We start from the raw sequence: 16,495 nt of genomic DNA, 5'->3' as shown, positions 1-16,495 counted from the left end.
TGTTGTCGTCTGCCACCCGAATGCTGCGCCTAGACTACACGGAACACAGGACTGCAAAGTGCATATACCATATACATATCGCTCACTCCTTTCAAGAACGTCATAAATCAAAAATCGTCAATTTTCAGTTGTGCATGTTTTGGGAATGCCCAGAAAATGTACTATATCCCAGCAAAAGGGGCATATTTTAAACTTAATATTTACCCGCTACAGGGCAGAAAGTGTTGTTTTTGCATTTTGAAGAAAAGGTATTGTTTAATTATTTTTTTAAATAAACTAAATATGTTTCAAATGGAGAATAAACCTTCAGGTTTTACTTAAAAATATCTGTTGTACAGTATAAAGTTCAGTAAGTGGGTTGATATTTATTTTTAATACATTGTATTATATATTTTTAAACATTAAAAACTTTCTCCTGAAAAATCAAGTTTTTTGATTTATGACGTTCTTGAGAGGAGTGAGCGATATATGCAACCTTAGATTGTATGCATTGTCTAATGCAGTCAGCTTGCAATAAATGCCAATGCGCGATTTCGCCTTGAAAAGAGAAACAACACGAAATTATATGTTGCTTAAAAAAAGTAATTGATTTGAAATCCTTGATATAAATGTTAAAAAATGAAAAAAATCCGCGTTGTAAGCACACAAAGCCTCGTTCTTAAGGGGATATTCGCTAACACAGAATTCATTCCACCGGAGACCACCTGAAAAGTCACATGTCTGTACAAACCCGATTATTTTAAAGCATGTATATAAGATATATTTTGGTTTTTTAGAATGCAATTTTATTTTAACACCTTACCTTTCAATAACTTTTTTGAAATTTATATATTAAATGTTAAAATCAAACACTGGTTTTTTGAGTCTACTAAATTGTATTTTATGTGAGTCTATTAATTATGGCATTTTCAAACATTCGTTTGAAAACGCCATGACAAGGCGAACAATGAACAAGTCACAAATATATATTTTTAACAATAAATTATAATTTAGTATACTCAAAAATCAGTGTTTGATTTTAACATTTAATATATAAATTAAAATGGAGTTCTACAAATAAAACGTTAAATCTATAAATAACTATCTTCTTGTAAAAACCATATAATTATTTGGAAGAAAAACTTGCAAAAACGGTGTTTTTCAAGAAAAAATCAATTACGTAAAATGTTACCTGGATTTAGAGAAAATTAGGTTGCGAGTTATAGAATACCGGGCCTTAAAAAAGTGATTGATTTGAAATTCTTGATACAAATGTCAAAAAATGAAAAAATCTAACGTAAGCACACAAAGCCTCGGAGTTGATTGTAGATATACGGTAGGAAGTGTCGAAGATGCCGACATTGGTGAATAATAGACGAGTAGATTATAAGAATGGGAGTCGGCGCAGGCGCAGGCGACAGCATGGAAATCATGTCAACTGCAGTAGTGCGTCGTACCGAACTTTCTACACCGCGAGGTGGGCGTAACTCGCTTGCTACGGGTCTCGATTCTCTGAACAGCTCGCCAACACTATGAATCGAGAGATCCGAGACTTCATAAATAATTCGGTGGCCCATAACCGGTAAACTGCGAGGGAGAAATCACGTTTTTTTCCTACTTGTCCCCGATCGATCTCTTTGTCATGCCTATAACAAAACGTGAAGTCGATAATTCAGATCGAGACGTACAAATCGACGAACGGAAAGTTTAATCTATAAGAAATGGTATACTAGATTATTTGAGAAAAAAGATTTGGATGCTTGCGATAATTGGATTATAAAACCCAATGTTCTGATCGAAACTAAATAATAACAATGTAGGTACATGCGTTTTCTATGATGATATATATCTCAGTCATTTTGGTTTCATAAACGATTTGGTAAATTTAATATTAAAATGAATATTTCATTCATCTTTCTGGCTCCGTCCCAACTTATCGTCTTTGTAAACTGTTGGGGTCAGCTCTCCTCGTTCTCAGGTTGTAGGTCCTTCTAACATATACGACGTCACCTAGGCCATGACTTCGAATCGTGTGATCTTTCAGCAGCATCCATGAATTTTTGGTCTTCCCCTAGAAGTTTTTCGAGGAAGATCCACGGCGATCGCCTTGTTTACAATATGTTCAGGTTCCTAACGTCATATGTGCCCACACCATCTCAATTGCTTTTATTCTACCTTACTTGTTGTCTGTTACACCCAGGCTTCCATGAATGCGTTATAATTATATATTTTAATTAATATTTATACAACAGAAATTCCTGAGTGTACTAGCAAAAATGATGGCCTCGTTTCCAGTAAAGTGACGATAATATTTTGCAAATTTTCGATCTGTGTATTTCTACTCGTTTACTAATAGCCGGACTACCGGGGATATGATTGTGTCGTTCAGAAAGTTTTTGAGTCGCAATACACAGTTGATACAAATAATCATTGTCATACTAATGACAAAGAAAGAAAGGTTTCTTCTGGGAAAAGTCTGTAACAATCGAACTGTAGCAAGTATTTAATAATGAAAATGAGCAGAGAACAGCGTATTCATATATGTACATAACAGTAAAAATCTACACGAAAGAGTGTGTATGAATAATCGATGCAAATGTACCTATGATGTATAAACGTCTGTAAATAACGAGGAGGTATTTTTATTTACTAAAGTACCCATTTATGGGGTGTGTGCCTAGTATCGGATGCCCAATAAATTACGAGTTATTTCATATATCAGGTACAGATTTTTATTACAAATTTATATTACGAATACAGAAACTGAATACAGAACCTCATCAGTTTGCATTATTTGCCGTACATCGCTGGTTTTCGCATTTGTCGCTACTTATAAACTAGCGATGATTTTATCACTCCCTACTTTTTTAAAAGAAGGTTAATTGATAGTGAATTCATTTTAGTGTTATATAGTCCATACACATTATCATAGGTTGTAGGGAGTAGTTACACGCGGTAGGTATGAGGCGCGTAGTACATTAGCCTATAAAAGTTCGTCTCAACAACGTACAATAGTGAATTCTGTAGTACTACACATATCGAAGCGAATCTTAATAGTTTCCAACTCTCCGGTCGCTCGTATGGGCAACGGTAAACTGGCCTTCGTGAATACAAGAACCAACCTACCTACCTACCTACGAGAAACGTATCAATAAATATGCGATATATACTCGCATACGCTATGCAAATATACTGAACTTCGAAATGTTCATCTAAGTATTGATACAGTTAAAAACTTATTGAAACGTTTAAAATCTTTATGCGGGATTAAATCGTATCGTACTTCTTCTTTGATTTTTCATCATAAGTATAGTAGTTCAAATAATTTAATCAATGGATATGTCAACACGATAAAATCTAATGTACTGCAGTACAACCCTTCTCGTCCGTTCTCCATTTCCATTGCTCATTTTGGGACATGACATTCAGGTTAACAAGACTGAATAAAAATAAGAAAGTAACAAACAAGAAAACACAGGGCAAAATGTAAAATTTAAAGCAATAAAAGTTACAGTAAAAAGGCATATAAAAAAACATAAGTTAAGAAGCATGTTTAAAGAAGAAAAAAAGAGAGAATATAACTAATCATAACACAAATATCTTTCCATTAAGTATCTTTTCAATTCATTACAGTAAAAAGGCATATAAAAAACATAAGTTAAGCAGCATGTTTAAAGAAAAAAAGAGAGAACATAACTTATCACAACACAAATATCTTTCCATTAAGTATCTTTTCAGTTCATTACAGTAAAAAGGCATATAAAAAACATAAGTTAAGCAGCATGTTTAAAGAAAAAAAGAGAGAATATAACTAATCACAACACAAATATCTTTCCATTAAGTATCTTTTCAGTTCATTACAGTAAAAAGGCATATAAAAAACATAAGTTAAGCAGCATGTTTAAAGAAAAAAAGAGAGAATATAACTACATCACAACACAAATATCTTTCCATTAAGTATCTTTTCAGTTCATTACAGTAAAAAGGCATATAAAAAACATAAGTTAAGCAGCATGTTTAAAGAAAAAAAGAGAGAATATAACTAATCACAACACAAATATCTTTCAATTAAGTATCTTTTCAGTTCATTACAGTAAAAAGGCATATAAAAAAACATAAGTTAAGCAGCATGTTTAGAGAAAAAAAGAGAATATAACTAATCACAACACAAATATCTTTCCATTAAGTATCTTTTCAGTTCATTACAGTAAAAAGGCATATAAAAAAACATAAGTTAAGAAGCATGTTTTAAGAAAAAAAGAGAATATAACTAATCACAACACAAATATATTTCTATTAAGTATCTTTTCAGTTCATTCATTTTGGATCCTAGACTGATCCTATTAAACACACTCGAAAAATACGATTTGGCATGGATGGATAAATGGAATATAAAACGTACAACGTAAAAGGCGTGAATCTGTTTCGAGTTTTACTGGTGACCGTGGTTCAGTTTATCACAGCCTAGTGAACATTGCTCTGCGGCGTAAATATCAATGTAAAATGAGGGTATGATTATAATAATGGAGTAGTACGTATATACATGTATTATGTACATGTGATCTCAGGCAATGAGTTCAGGCGTTGATCTCTCGAGTCAGCCTTGCCGAGACTGCTCGCCGTACGCCAGTCATGGCTACTACACCCACCAGCATTTGACTCGTGGTGATATACGAGATGGTTAATTCCAAACTCTTTCCTCGGTACTGTTTTTTTTTATTATTACTTATTATTATTATTGTTAATAAATCAGTTAAGACGTAAAATAAAAATATATAATTTGCACCAACATGTCACGGTTTAATTTCTTCAGTTTGTAAAAGAAAACACCTGATATCCATGAATTGTTTTTTTTTCATACAAAATCGTTACATCGAAATCCGATTATTAAGGGGGAACTCGCAATTAGTATGCAATCGGCAGCGCTAGACCCGGTCGAAGCCTCTGCGCAAGATTTGAAAAAATATATATTAGTACATATAAATATATCTGAATTTGGCTTTTTTTAAGAATAAATATTAAATTTTTAACTCGTTTACCTTGCAATAACTATTTTCTTTACAAAATTATATTTATTTAGAAGAAAAACTATTTTTTTCAATACAAAAAGGCGTTTTAAGCAAAAATTTATATTACGTCAAATGTTACCTGGGTTTAGAGAAAATTAAGTTAGGATTTAACGTAAATTGGGCCCTAAAAGAAATATTAAGTATGAAAGGGATACGCATGAGTGATCAAATTAGTAATCGTATATACCTACAGTACCATATTGACTCCGGAGTAGGTACTTAAGAAACATACATAGTTTAGTAGTATACTATACAAAAAACAGGATTTTAAAAAAACCCTTGGAGTTTATAAAAATGACTTTAAAAAATTATTCGAGGGTCAAATTACTACCCAAAGAAACTTGAAAATTTAAAACTTATATTATGAATGCAGTGAGGTAAAAATATATATATTTTAACGTGAATACTACACAGCGGAAATTTGAATGACTGTACTGGCATAAGCTATATGTAGTCCTACACCCGAGATGCAAAGCGAACCACCAGTAGAAGTGCACCTTGCAATGCGCAAACATTCATTTATATGTTCCTGCGGTACACCTGTGCGGGCGTTTGTAACTTGTTCTAAAAAAGGTGCAACGAAAAATAAGCAGTCCAATAACTCAGGCAATGAATTCCCAATAAAAAAACGCCAAAATAAAATAAAAACAGCTATAACACGTGTTTACAGTTATTGGTTTAAAGTTATCCAATGTCCAACACGGAATTATCTACTATGTACAACTGCTTCTACTAATAAACGAGCATCGATAAACGTCAATTTTTTGTCATCATTGCTTAGATTTGCATAATTTTAAGAAATTAATAGCTTTTTCATGTTGTGAACATGAGTTCAACATTGCAAAACTTGTTAGTAGCCGTATCTAGTGAATTGGTAGTCTGTTGATAACTAGAATGAGAATTAAGTTTTTCACCACAAAGTTACTGCCGAATCAATTAATGAAATTAAGTTATTTAGACAAACAGCGCCCTTGAGGTGATAATCCACATAAATGGCGCATAAAAGTTCATAAAATTATCATTATTATATAAAATATAATCAAATTTAAATGGCGGAATTGCTTATAGGCAGTTTTTGACAATCGAGTTGTCAGTCTGTACGATTGCTGTCACGAATTTTATTGTTAATATTTTTTTTTTAAATGTGATTTTTACAAAAATTGCAAGTACATTTTACGAAAATCGTGCTTTATAAACTATACAAATTTATTATTATTATCAATCATTCGTATAAACAAAATAAGCAGTTGTATTCATTACTCCAATTACAAAACTCCACATTAAATTTGTGAAAATATCTGGAAGGAGAACGGGAGGGAGGAAAAGGGGAAAAGGGAAAGATCAAAGACAAATCGTACGTAACGAGAGACATACCACAATATCAATGTTGACTTGCAGTGTGATCTCAGTGCTGACAACGTTGAGATGAACGAAATTCCCATATTCATTGTTAACCAATCTTCGTGAACGATAAATAAAGGAACTTTGTTTAGAGTTTGTAGTCAAATTGTGACTACAATAATGTATAAATAAATAAACCTAAAATAATAAAAAAAATAGGCAGTCATATGGTTTCAAAAAAATACTACAAAAAGCTCCTAATATGCATAATAAACTGTATTTTTTTAACAAAAATAGATACTTAATAAAGGAAATACCCAGAAAATGGCGAACTTCAAATTTAAATATTATTATTAAATTATAGTAGATATACGTGTATATAATTGGATCGCGTATAACGAATAGAAGAAGTGAACGTCGAAATGATTAAAATAATAACATGTTTTTTTGAATATGCACGATGTTTTCATTAGTATGTGGCATACATTGAAAGGTAATTCATTATAAACTGGATTTAATTGGACGACATACACGAGTGTCAAAATATTAAAATGTCGTATATTATAACGGGCACCTGTCCATTTAGAATACAGGTAACTTGATCACTCTCGAGTGTCATAATCGAGTTTTTTTTGCAATGTGTTATTAGATAGTAAATTTGATTTTTTATTCAATAAGTAAATAATTTCTGATTCAAATAGTTGAATTACAAGTAAATTATAAAGCTTAATTTTTCTGCAATTTACTATAAATTGTTTTAAGTTAAATTAGATTTTTTGTTCAATTCGTAAATATTTTTCTGATACATAATTAAATTACAAGTAAATATTATGAATTAAATAATTAAAATGTAACTTTTAAAATCACTTTTACAGTGATTTTAAAACAAAGTTACATTTCATAAATCATAAAATGGAAAATCACGAAGTTAGTGCTTCAAATATAAATTATTAAAATATTATGAAGTTTCATTTTTCTGAAATTTATTGTAAGTCGTTATTAAGTTCCGTATTTTGTAATCTGTAGTAATTTCAGGACCCTTCGAAAAAATCTCGTGTTATTTAATATACTTACTTATGCGGGAAAATGCAATATCGAAAACAAGAGTAACTCATTTGAATTTCAGATATATTAACATAGTGAAGTTCGTCGGCAAGGAAATTGTGCAAAATTATTCACATTCGCGGTACAATAAAATAAATTATCATAAAATAATCGAATTATGGTCCGGTGACACTATTTTCTAACATTATCAGTTGAAAATTGCATGAAAATCAGTGTGTTTCTGGGTAAATCGGTAACAAAGCGAATATTCGTTTTCAAATCGGGTTAAGGGAAAGAAATGTCATTGACATCACTAAAAAATTCACATGTTACGTGAAAATTTTGATTTATGTGATTTCTATGAATGATGTTGAGGTGATGAATATACATACTTAATTGAAGCGCCCTTGAGGTAGTATTTTACGAAAATGGCGCTATATAAATGATCCAAATTGATTATTATTATTATTACACTATTTCGGCACATGACAAATTACGATATACGATAGTTCGCCTGCTGTATGAATATTCGTATAACGACAAAAAACTGATAACATTGTCATGCCAACTGATAACGTCACTGTGTGTATATGATAATAGCATTTGAGGTTGAAAATATATATTTTAATCAAATACATACCAATAATAATCTAGAATCGCAGAATAAAAGGTTGAGACAATGAATAAGCAAGAAACAAAACTAACACATAATTCCTCCGGCATGTACAGTATTGTGAACATGAGAAGAAATGGCGATTGTGTCATGTTGAGAGGTCATGTTGATGTAGCGGTATCAATAGCCAGTCATGGTGGCTCGAGTACCAAGGAGATGCTACGGAGAACAGCGATTGGACCTGACTACGTATGCAAATTTACACCAATCGTAATCTTAGACCACAGTCAAACGGGACACACAAAAAATGAACTCTTTAATTTAATTTTAAAAATTGAAAGAGAAATATTTGTGTTTTTACCATCAAGAAAAATACTTCAATTTCATGCTATTTCTTTGAGTCTAAGCGCCTCATTATTAAACATAGTTATCAAATTGTGGTAGAGTAGGTTCGAACCGAGAAACTCTTGACTCAAGAGTCCGCGACACTAACCGCGGGACCACAACCCGACACATTTGCTGTCAGACGTTAAAAGAAATATTGTACATCACTCAAAAATTATAAAATAAATTGCATTTTTAAAATGCCTGTAAACGTGCATATACGTAAAGTGACCATACGTCCCGTTTTGAACGGGACCGTCCCGTTTTTAGATAGCCTGTCCCGCTGTCCCCAAATATAGTTTCGGGACGTCGAAATGTCCCGTTTTCAAAAAAAAAAGTAACACACGGTAACAATTTTTTTTCAAAAGTGCAAAAAATCGACGATAGTTTGTAGTATAGCCGTTTCATATAACTTTGCTGAACAAATCCTAGCTTGATTTCAGTGCATATGGCTACAGCAGGTGTCTGGTGAGTCATGTGTAAAGTGACCTTACGTCCCGTTTTGAACGGGACCGTCCCGTTTTTAGATAGCCAGAACAACATAATTTTTTTCATATTTTTATTATTTATTCCTCTTATTTTCTTTATCAACATTCCTTCTCCTTTTATTAATACATAAAAACTATGAAAAAATACGTGTTTTCTTGAATATACATACTTTTACGTAAAATTTGGTAGATGTCCCGTTTTGAGGACAAATATAAATGGTCACGTTACATATACGTCGTATAGGAAATAATAGTCGCGCATAAAAAATCTCATTTCCTTGGGTTATTCGATGTACCGTATCAAAAAAATTTGCGGCAATACGTTTTACATTGTATATGGCTTCGAAAAGACGAAATGTCGAGTCTACCTAACTCACAAATACGAGAACTACGTGACACAAGAGCTTCTTCTCGCAAGACGAAATAAAAAAGATTATTTATTCATTTCGGAAATTAATCAAAAATCGGACGGGTAGATTTTTTTACCATTAGCAGAAAAGGTTCAAAGACGCGCAATTTGCATAGAACTATACGATCGGGTGTACTAATGACCGAGAAGAACTGCCATTAAACGGACGAGCGGTTAGAATATTCACGTTTGAAATGCGTAAAATATTCTAGCGCCTAACGGCTTGGAAACCCTTACGGGGCTGTAGGCAAGGAAAGTACGCAATTTCTCTTCCCATTAGAGACATTAGACATTAGATGAACGATCTACCTCGTGACTCGCTTCTCTTCGTTCCGAACCGATCTGTCTATTCGGGCATGTTTTCTGAGAAGCTGGTAAGGAGGTCATCAGACACTTTAAACATATTTAATTAATGTTTTGCTTAGTAAATACCACTATTTCTTAAAATCTACTGTGACACGTGTTTCGATGCATTCCGCATCATTTTCAAACACCGTATGTGAAGCTAATTCCAAATTTTAGAGTAGGGTCCTTGGGACGTTGAAGGTTGAAGAGGGGGTAGGAGCTGTTTCTTATTTTAATATATATATTTTATTTTTATTTTTATTTATAAACTGCCTAAATCTTTTTTAAACACCGTATACGGTGTTTGAAAATGACGTGAGAAATGCATCGAAAGACGTGTCACAGTAGATTTTAAGAAATAGTGGAATTTACTAAGTAAAAAATTGATTAAAAATGGATAGATTTTACCACAGTGACTGCCGAATCAATTAATGAAACATTAAACATACTTCAGATCCATCGATTTCTACTGAAATATAAACGCACAATGGTGGAATATGATGCTTGTGAAAAACCGTGAGTATTTTTCAACATACTAAATAACAAGATGTGCCCCACGAATTGACATTTTGACTATTTTAATGTTTTTAGTTATGAAATGGGGCCCCGGTGATTTTGAATTGGCCTGCGGAATGGGAAAAGGGCATTTTGGGAATGTACTGTGCGCGAGAAAAAAATACAGGAAATTTTGTGGCCATTAAAACCATTTTTAAGCCAGAGTTAGTCCAGTCCAATGTAGAGAAGAAATATAGAGATTCAATCCAAACTGAAACGAGTATTATTTTATTTTATTAACAACTCATCTAATATGCTGTTATTAGTGCATACAGTGATGAATCACATAACGCACTTAACTCGTTCCAGGAGTAAGTTCGTTATGCGAAAAGTAACTGTTTTATTATTTTTTGAATACTAATAATGCAACGCGATTGGCGCCTTGACATCTCGGTACTGGCACGAATAGAAACGCAATCTTTGCCTTATTAAATTTATATAAACCGCATTGATTGATTACTACAACTGTATCATTTATCATTTTATGGACCAACCGCAAATCCTTGGATATTTTTAAGTAGGTGGCAGCGAGCAAAAGCCGGACAGATTATTTAAAACACAAAGAACCTACAAAGTATGGTTTATGCAACAATTTGTACCTAAGAAGGAACTGGTATTGTAGTCCAATAAAGCGGGGTTCGCGAGAACAAATGGCTGTAAAATAAGAGTAAGGTCATCCCTTTATTATTTCAGCCATGTCTTCTCTCTTATTCGGAAATGTCAATGGATCAGTCGTGATAGATCGAGATCAGTTTGATTAGACGCGAGAACAATGAATGGTGGGCAAGCCAGTATATCTAACAAAAAATTATTTCTTAATTATACTCATGACTCATGACTAATAACACAATAATAGGAACGTGTTACTTATTATTCCAAAATAACTTCTCATTGATGGAAATTATTTTTTTAAATAACGTAAGTGATATTGAGCAAAAATAAAAACAACTTAATTGTAACTCACACTGAAATAAACGTATTATGACATACATATGTACATTTCATTACTGTGTGTTTCGTTATATTGTATTAAATTAATTATTGCACTATAAAATTGTATTATAATACTGTATACGGTATACAAATCTTAAATTTGTTATGATTTTAAGACAGTTAACAATAAAAACAGTCCGCCTCCGTAGTGTAATGGTCAGCTCGCTCGGCTACCGTACTGGAGGTCCCGGTTCGATTCCCAGGGGGGGGGTCAAATAAATATAAGTGATTTTTCACTCTACTATTCATTCAATACTACATTGGACTGGTACCGGAAGCGGAGAGCTGATCACCTTTCCTTCATGTGATAACGATAAAATAACACTGCGTTTTTATGATGCAGTGCCCCTATGCACCATTGGAGTGCGGGTTTGAATGAAATGAATGAATAATTTTTAAAAAACGTTGGGAGTATTATTGTTAATCCAAGAATATTAAGTGTCGGGTTGTGGTCCCGTGGTTAGTGTCGCGGACTCTTAAGTCAGAGTTTCTCGGTTCGAATCCCTGTACCGCAATTTGATACCTATTTCTAATAATGAGTCGCTTAGGCTCACAGAAATAGTATGATCGAAGTATGAAATAGAAATATTTTTGTAAATAATAAAAATACAAATATTTCTCTTTTTTTTAAATAAAAAAAAAAATTGATAATTCAACTAGTCACAGTTGCAAAAATTAAAGGAATTTTTGATGGCATGCAGACAAATACGAACAAAAAAGACTGAATAAATAATTATTTGCATGGTTTCAAAAAGAAGTAGGTGTACGATACCCAAGGTTTCGCAAATATTTAGCTATTTCAGTTTAATTTGACACTTCGTAATGTGAGCGTGAGATTAGGTAGATAAACGTGTGTATGTATTTTATTGCGTTTTAAAATAAATTTAATAGTATTTATAAAAATAAAATAAAAAACTATCAGATATTTTTGATCGATCAAGTAAGGCAAGCGGGTCAAATTCACATTCAATTTTGGGACTATGTTTCAGAATTCTTAAAATAACTTTTATTGCACATATTATGTCAGTTCTCATTTATATTTATGTAGCGTTATGTTAATATACACATTTGAGTACATACATATCTGTTATCGACGTAATTGTTTGAGTTTTCTGTTTTGTTACTGCTATTTATATGTTCCATACTAAGATTTAGATGTATAATTTCCGAATCAACGATTTGAACGGGAAAAGGCATACAAACGGACCAACCAGTCTCTTGTCGGAAACCGAATAGTTTAATTAACCACGTTTTTAAGGAAAAATCGCATAAAAAGATAAAAATACGTGACAAACGGTCGCCGAATCGAAAAAAATAAGATGAAACGAAGAATGGACATTTGTGTTCAAGGTGACGCATGTCTGGGGCTCTAGCTTGTAAGAAATGAAAAATTAAGGGGGAAAATGTTCATCTTTTTGACCTAAAATGGCTAAAACTTATCCAACCGTATTCATATCGTAAATTAGTGCGTAAATATAAGATTCACATGAAAATCGCGTTAGAGAATACCATCTGTGAAGTTTACGACTACATCGCTGGTGTTGTATACATGCGTACACATACATTTGAGTACCTAGATAGATACCGAAATATTATTCTTCGCTCCAACACTGAACATCGATCCCCACCGCGCGGCGTTGCCGGATCTATTCCAGGCCAAAGCAGCGGGACACCAACACCAGCGCGGAATGGCAACGGTGTGTGCGTGTGTTGGTATACAACCGCAGCAAATACACGGTGAGCAATAATATAATCAATGTAAACAAAATGTTTGTTTACATCCATTTCGCGATAGTGAATAATGAACAATAAATTTTAATAAATTACTTAGTAATACACCATATAAGGAATCTCAACGCACTTTTAATGACTGCTTCGAAAACATTTCGTCGTTTAGTTTCAGGAGACGAAATGTCAAAGATTATCGAAAAACTGTAAATAAGTCATTAAAATTATGATTTTGCTAAATTTTTCTATTAAAACAATTCATAAAATAAACATTTGATAGAAACACTGAAATTTAAGTTCTTATTTGATTTTATCGGACAAATTTACTAAAAATTCAACTCGTTGCATTTGATTTTATAATTAGGTATGCAAAATATATAAATTCATAATTTAACTATAAAATACATTCGTATGGGAAGGAAATCAAGTGAACTTTGCGTTCATTATTTGACGATAGGACATAATTCAATACCCAATTAATTAAAAGATAATTTTTATTTTGTACACTAGTGTTTTCAATCGTGATATTTTTATAACTAACAAACAGCTTTGTGACATGTTTATAAATGGTTGAATAATATTTGTCAATCATATAAAAAATCGCAGATATAAAAAATTAAATGGATTTAACCCCCTCGTTATTGGATTGGTTTCAAAGGTGAATGAAAAAATAACTCTTTTATTCCCTCTATTAGTCAAAACATAAGTCAATCAAATAAATTCATAAAAATATATCTAGAATATTTCTGAAAGGGATCAAAAATATGCAGGATTACTTAGTGGTTTATACAATAGTCTGTACGTTGATTCCATACGGTAAGGTAACGTTTTAACTACGTAGAGTTGATAGCTCTGACTTAACTTTATTTCGGTATCTGGTAATAATGATCGGCAGCCGGTTTCAGAATGCCGCTAAAAATAAAAGCACAAAAGTTAAATTAAAATTATTTACTCTCTATATTACCTTATATTTTTTTTAATGTAATTCAAAACCTGGCTAAAAACATATAGATTCCCGAAGTTATAACTAGGAATTATTCGCATTATATAATGAAATTATTCTACTCTAATAAAATTATAAAAATATATATCATAAAAACATGTGATTTTTTTTTATGTTTTCATAATAGGTTCACAATTTGAACAATGATATTTGGTGGTGCATAAAGTTATAATATGCTATGAGCTATTGGTAATATAATGAAAATAACAACCAATATTATCGTTTGTAGCACATAGCTATTTAACTATTATTTTCCAAATAGAGCGGGCGACCATTGCATATAAAACATAAATTTAAAAAAATCCAAATAAAACCTCAGTAAGGAAGAGGTATAAGTACAATTTTATTATCATTTACAGAAATATTTACATAAATTATTATGTTTAAAATTTTTGCTTTGAAATTAACTTGTAAAAACCTTATCGTCAAGGCTGAGGGATATGTGTGTGCAAATCTAATTTGATAATCATGAATTAAACAAAAAAATACGATAAAACGGAAAATAGCAAGTGTGGTTAGTCATTAGCGATAAAGAAAAGTGTTATTGTCATTCACCCAGTACATCGAATTGAATAGCGTTCTAAGCTGATGATAAATAGCTACCTTGTAGTGGTGACGTAGTAGCGCAATTGAGGAACTTCAAATATACGTGAAGATAATTTGTATGTGTGTGCAGGATGGAGTTGTAACTTTTAAGATTCGTACTGGTATGCGAGAGAAGAAGTTGTAACGCCACGTTGCCATTCGGATATTTGACTTCGGGGACCGTTAAGCAAAAAGTCTATGTGGACTGAGGATGTCTCACGCATTTTGTCATTGCTCACTCAGAGCTCCAGACTACAAAGTAAAGAAGCCAAATTGCTGCTAGCAACGATAAAAATAAATAATAAAAAAATCTATCTCATGATGAAAATATATTTTTGATATTTCAGATAAGAAATGTTTTTTTAGACATATGTTTAATAAAAATATGCAATGAGCCTCACAGATGAAAGTCTTATAGAATTACATTGCTCACAGAGTTTCAGACTGCAAAGTTAAGGAGTTTAATCACAACCATTTACAAAAACATACATATATCATGTATAATATTAAAAACAAAGTTTCAAAATATTACACAATAAAAAAATTACCAATTTTTATTCATATTTTTTATTTCTTCATTAGCAAAACCTAAGAATTCTAAAACACTTTTGTATTTAAGAATTCTTAGGTTTAAATAATTAAGAAATAAAAAAATTATGACTTGAAAAAAAATTTCACCGACAAACCAACCACATCAGTTGGCTAGGTAGGTCTTCGAAATACAATAGAGATGTGTAAAAACCAACTGTAAAAATTAATAATAGTTGACCATTATTATTTTAAAACTTCTATACCTATAATTCAATATAAGAGTGTTACGGTAGCCATCTTTCTACAGGGAATATTGACCAAATGTTACTTTGGTTTTAAACTCTCATATCTAACTTTGAATATAAATAAAAACAAAAATAATTGAATATGTCAGTCGAATTTAAACTTGACAGTTTCCGAAACACAAAAAGGTTGAGGGGGGAAAATAACAATGCAGAAGCCAAGTGTGTAAAGAGTGTAATGATACCTCACACTATCGTCGGCTAAGTGCGAGAGAAGAAGGTACAAAAGCTGAGAGAATCATCTGGTATAGCAAAATTTAGCTCATTTAAGGCCCAAAATAGGTACGCACTTAGAGAGTATTATGAAAATATTTTTTAAGTACATAATTAAAAGACACATGCAACTATAGAGGAGAACATTCTGCAATGTACAATTAGATTCACACACACGTACGCGAACACAGTTCTAAATAAAAGAGCACATTTGTTTGGATATCCCTATATTTATTAATACGTTCTATGTGTTAGTGAGGTCGCTCACGGACCTAGCGGGCACCCCGGCTATTTTGATGCATTAGTGTTGGTACACATTGTCTCTGTGTGCGAACGCTGAGTGTATTTGCGTTATATAAACACGGCGCTACGTATAGGTCGATGCGGAGTTGCCAGACTTATCGAAACCTCCATCGTGGTCTCTCGGAAGCGGCGTTGCCAAAATATTAAATACAGTGCGGTGGATTACAACCCGTCTGACGTTTGCACGCAAGTTATGTAAAAAGTTTCATACGTCGAGATTATTTTAAGTTCTTTTTTTCCAATATTCAACTCTAGAACAACAAAATAAGAATAACATTGTTAACAGTGTCAAAAGTGTACGCAACCAGATGTATTTAAAAAAAATATATATTTAACAGTTGCCTTAGAAAATTCTCCTTGTCTATTATGTACAAGGATTTATAACATATCGCTCACTCCTTTCAAGAACGTCATAAATCAAAAATCGACAATTTTCAATTATGCATGTTTTCGGAATGCCCAAAAAATGTACTATATCCCAGCAAAAGAGGCATATTTTAAACTTAATATTTACCCGCCACAGAGCAGAATGTGTTGTTTTTGCATTTTGAAGAAAAGGCATTGTTTAATTCTTTTTTTTAATAAATTAAATATTTTTCAAATGTAGAAA

The 16,495-nt window shown here is 32.1% G+C and overlaps 1 protein-coding gene and 1 long non-coding RNA gene across 9 annotated transcripts in view; both read right to left on the bottom strand.

The window, feature by feature from the left end:
- spen (spen family transcriptional repressor split ends) overlaps nt 1–16,495 on the bottom strand; it is a 147,611-nt gene that overhangs the window by 94,815 nt on the left and 36,301 nt on the right. The gene's annotated exons all lie outside the window — the stretch shown is intronic.
- On the bottom strand, nt 13,427–15,786 carry LOC148313990 (uncharacterized). Its single transcript, XR_015837588.1, has 2 exons — nt 14,555–15,786; nt 13,427–13,860 (listed from the first exon to the last, which is right to left on the bottom strand). It is a non-coding gene; the product is annotated as an uncharacterized LOC148313990 (long non-coding RNA).

The sequence above is a fragment of the Brachycentrus maculatus genome, unplaced genomic scaffold, assembly GCF_059751285.1.
Source record: "Brachycentrus maculatus isolate JH-2025_06_01 unplaced genomic scaffold, ASM5975128v1 h1tg000003l, whole genome shotgun sequence".
In the NCBI taxonomy this organism is placed as follows: Eukaryota; Metazoa; Arthropoda; class Insecta; order Trichoptera; family Brachycentridae; genus Brachycentrus; species Brachycentrus maculatus.
Note: the sequence above shows the minus strand (reverse complement) of the source record. Positions and strands in the feature narration are given on the sequence as shown.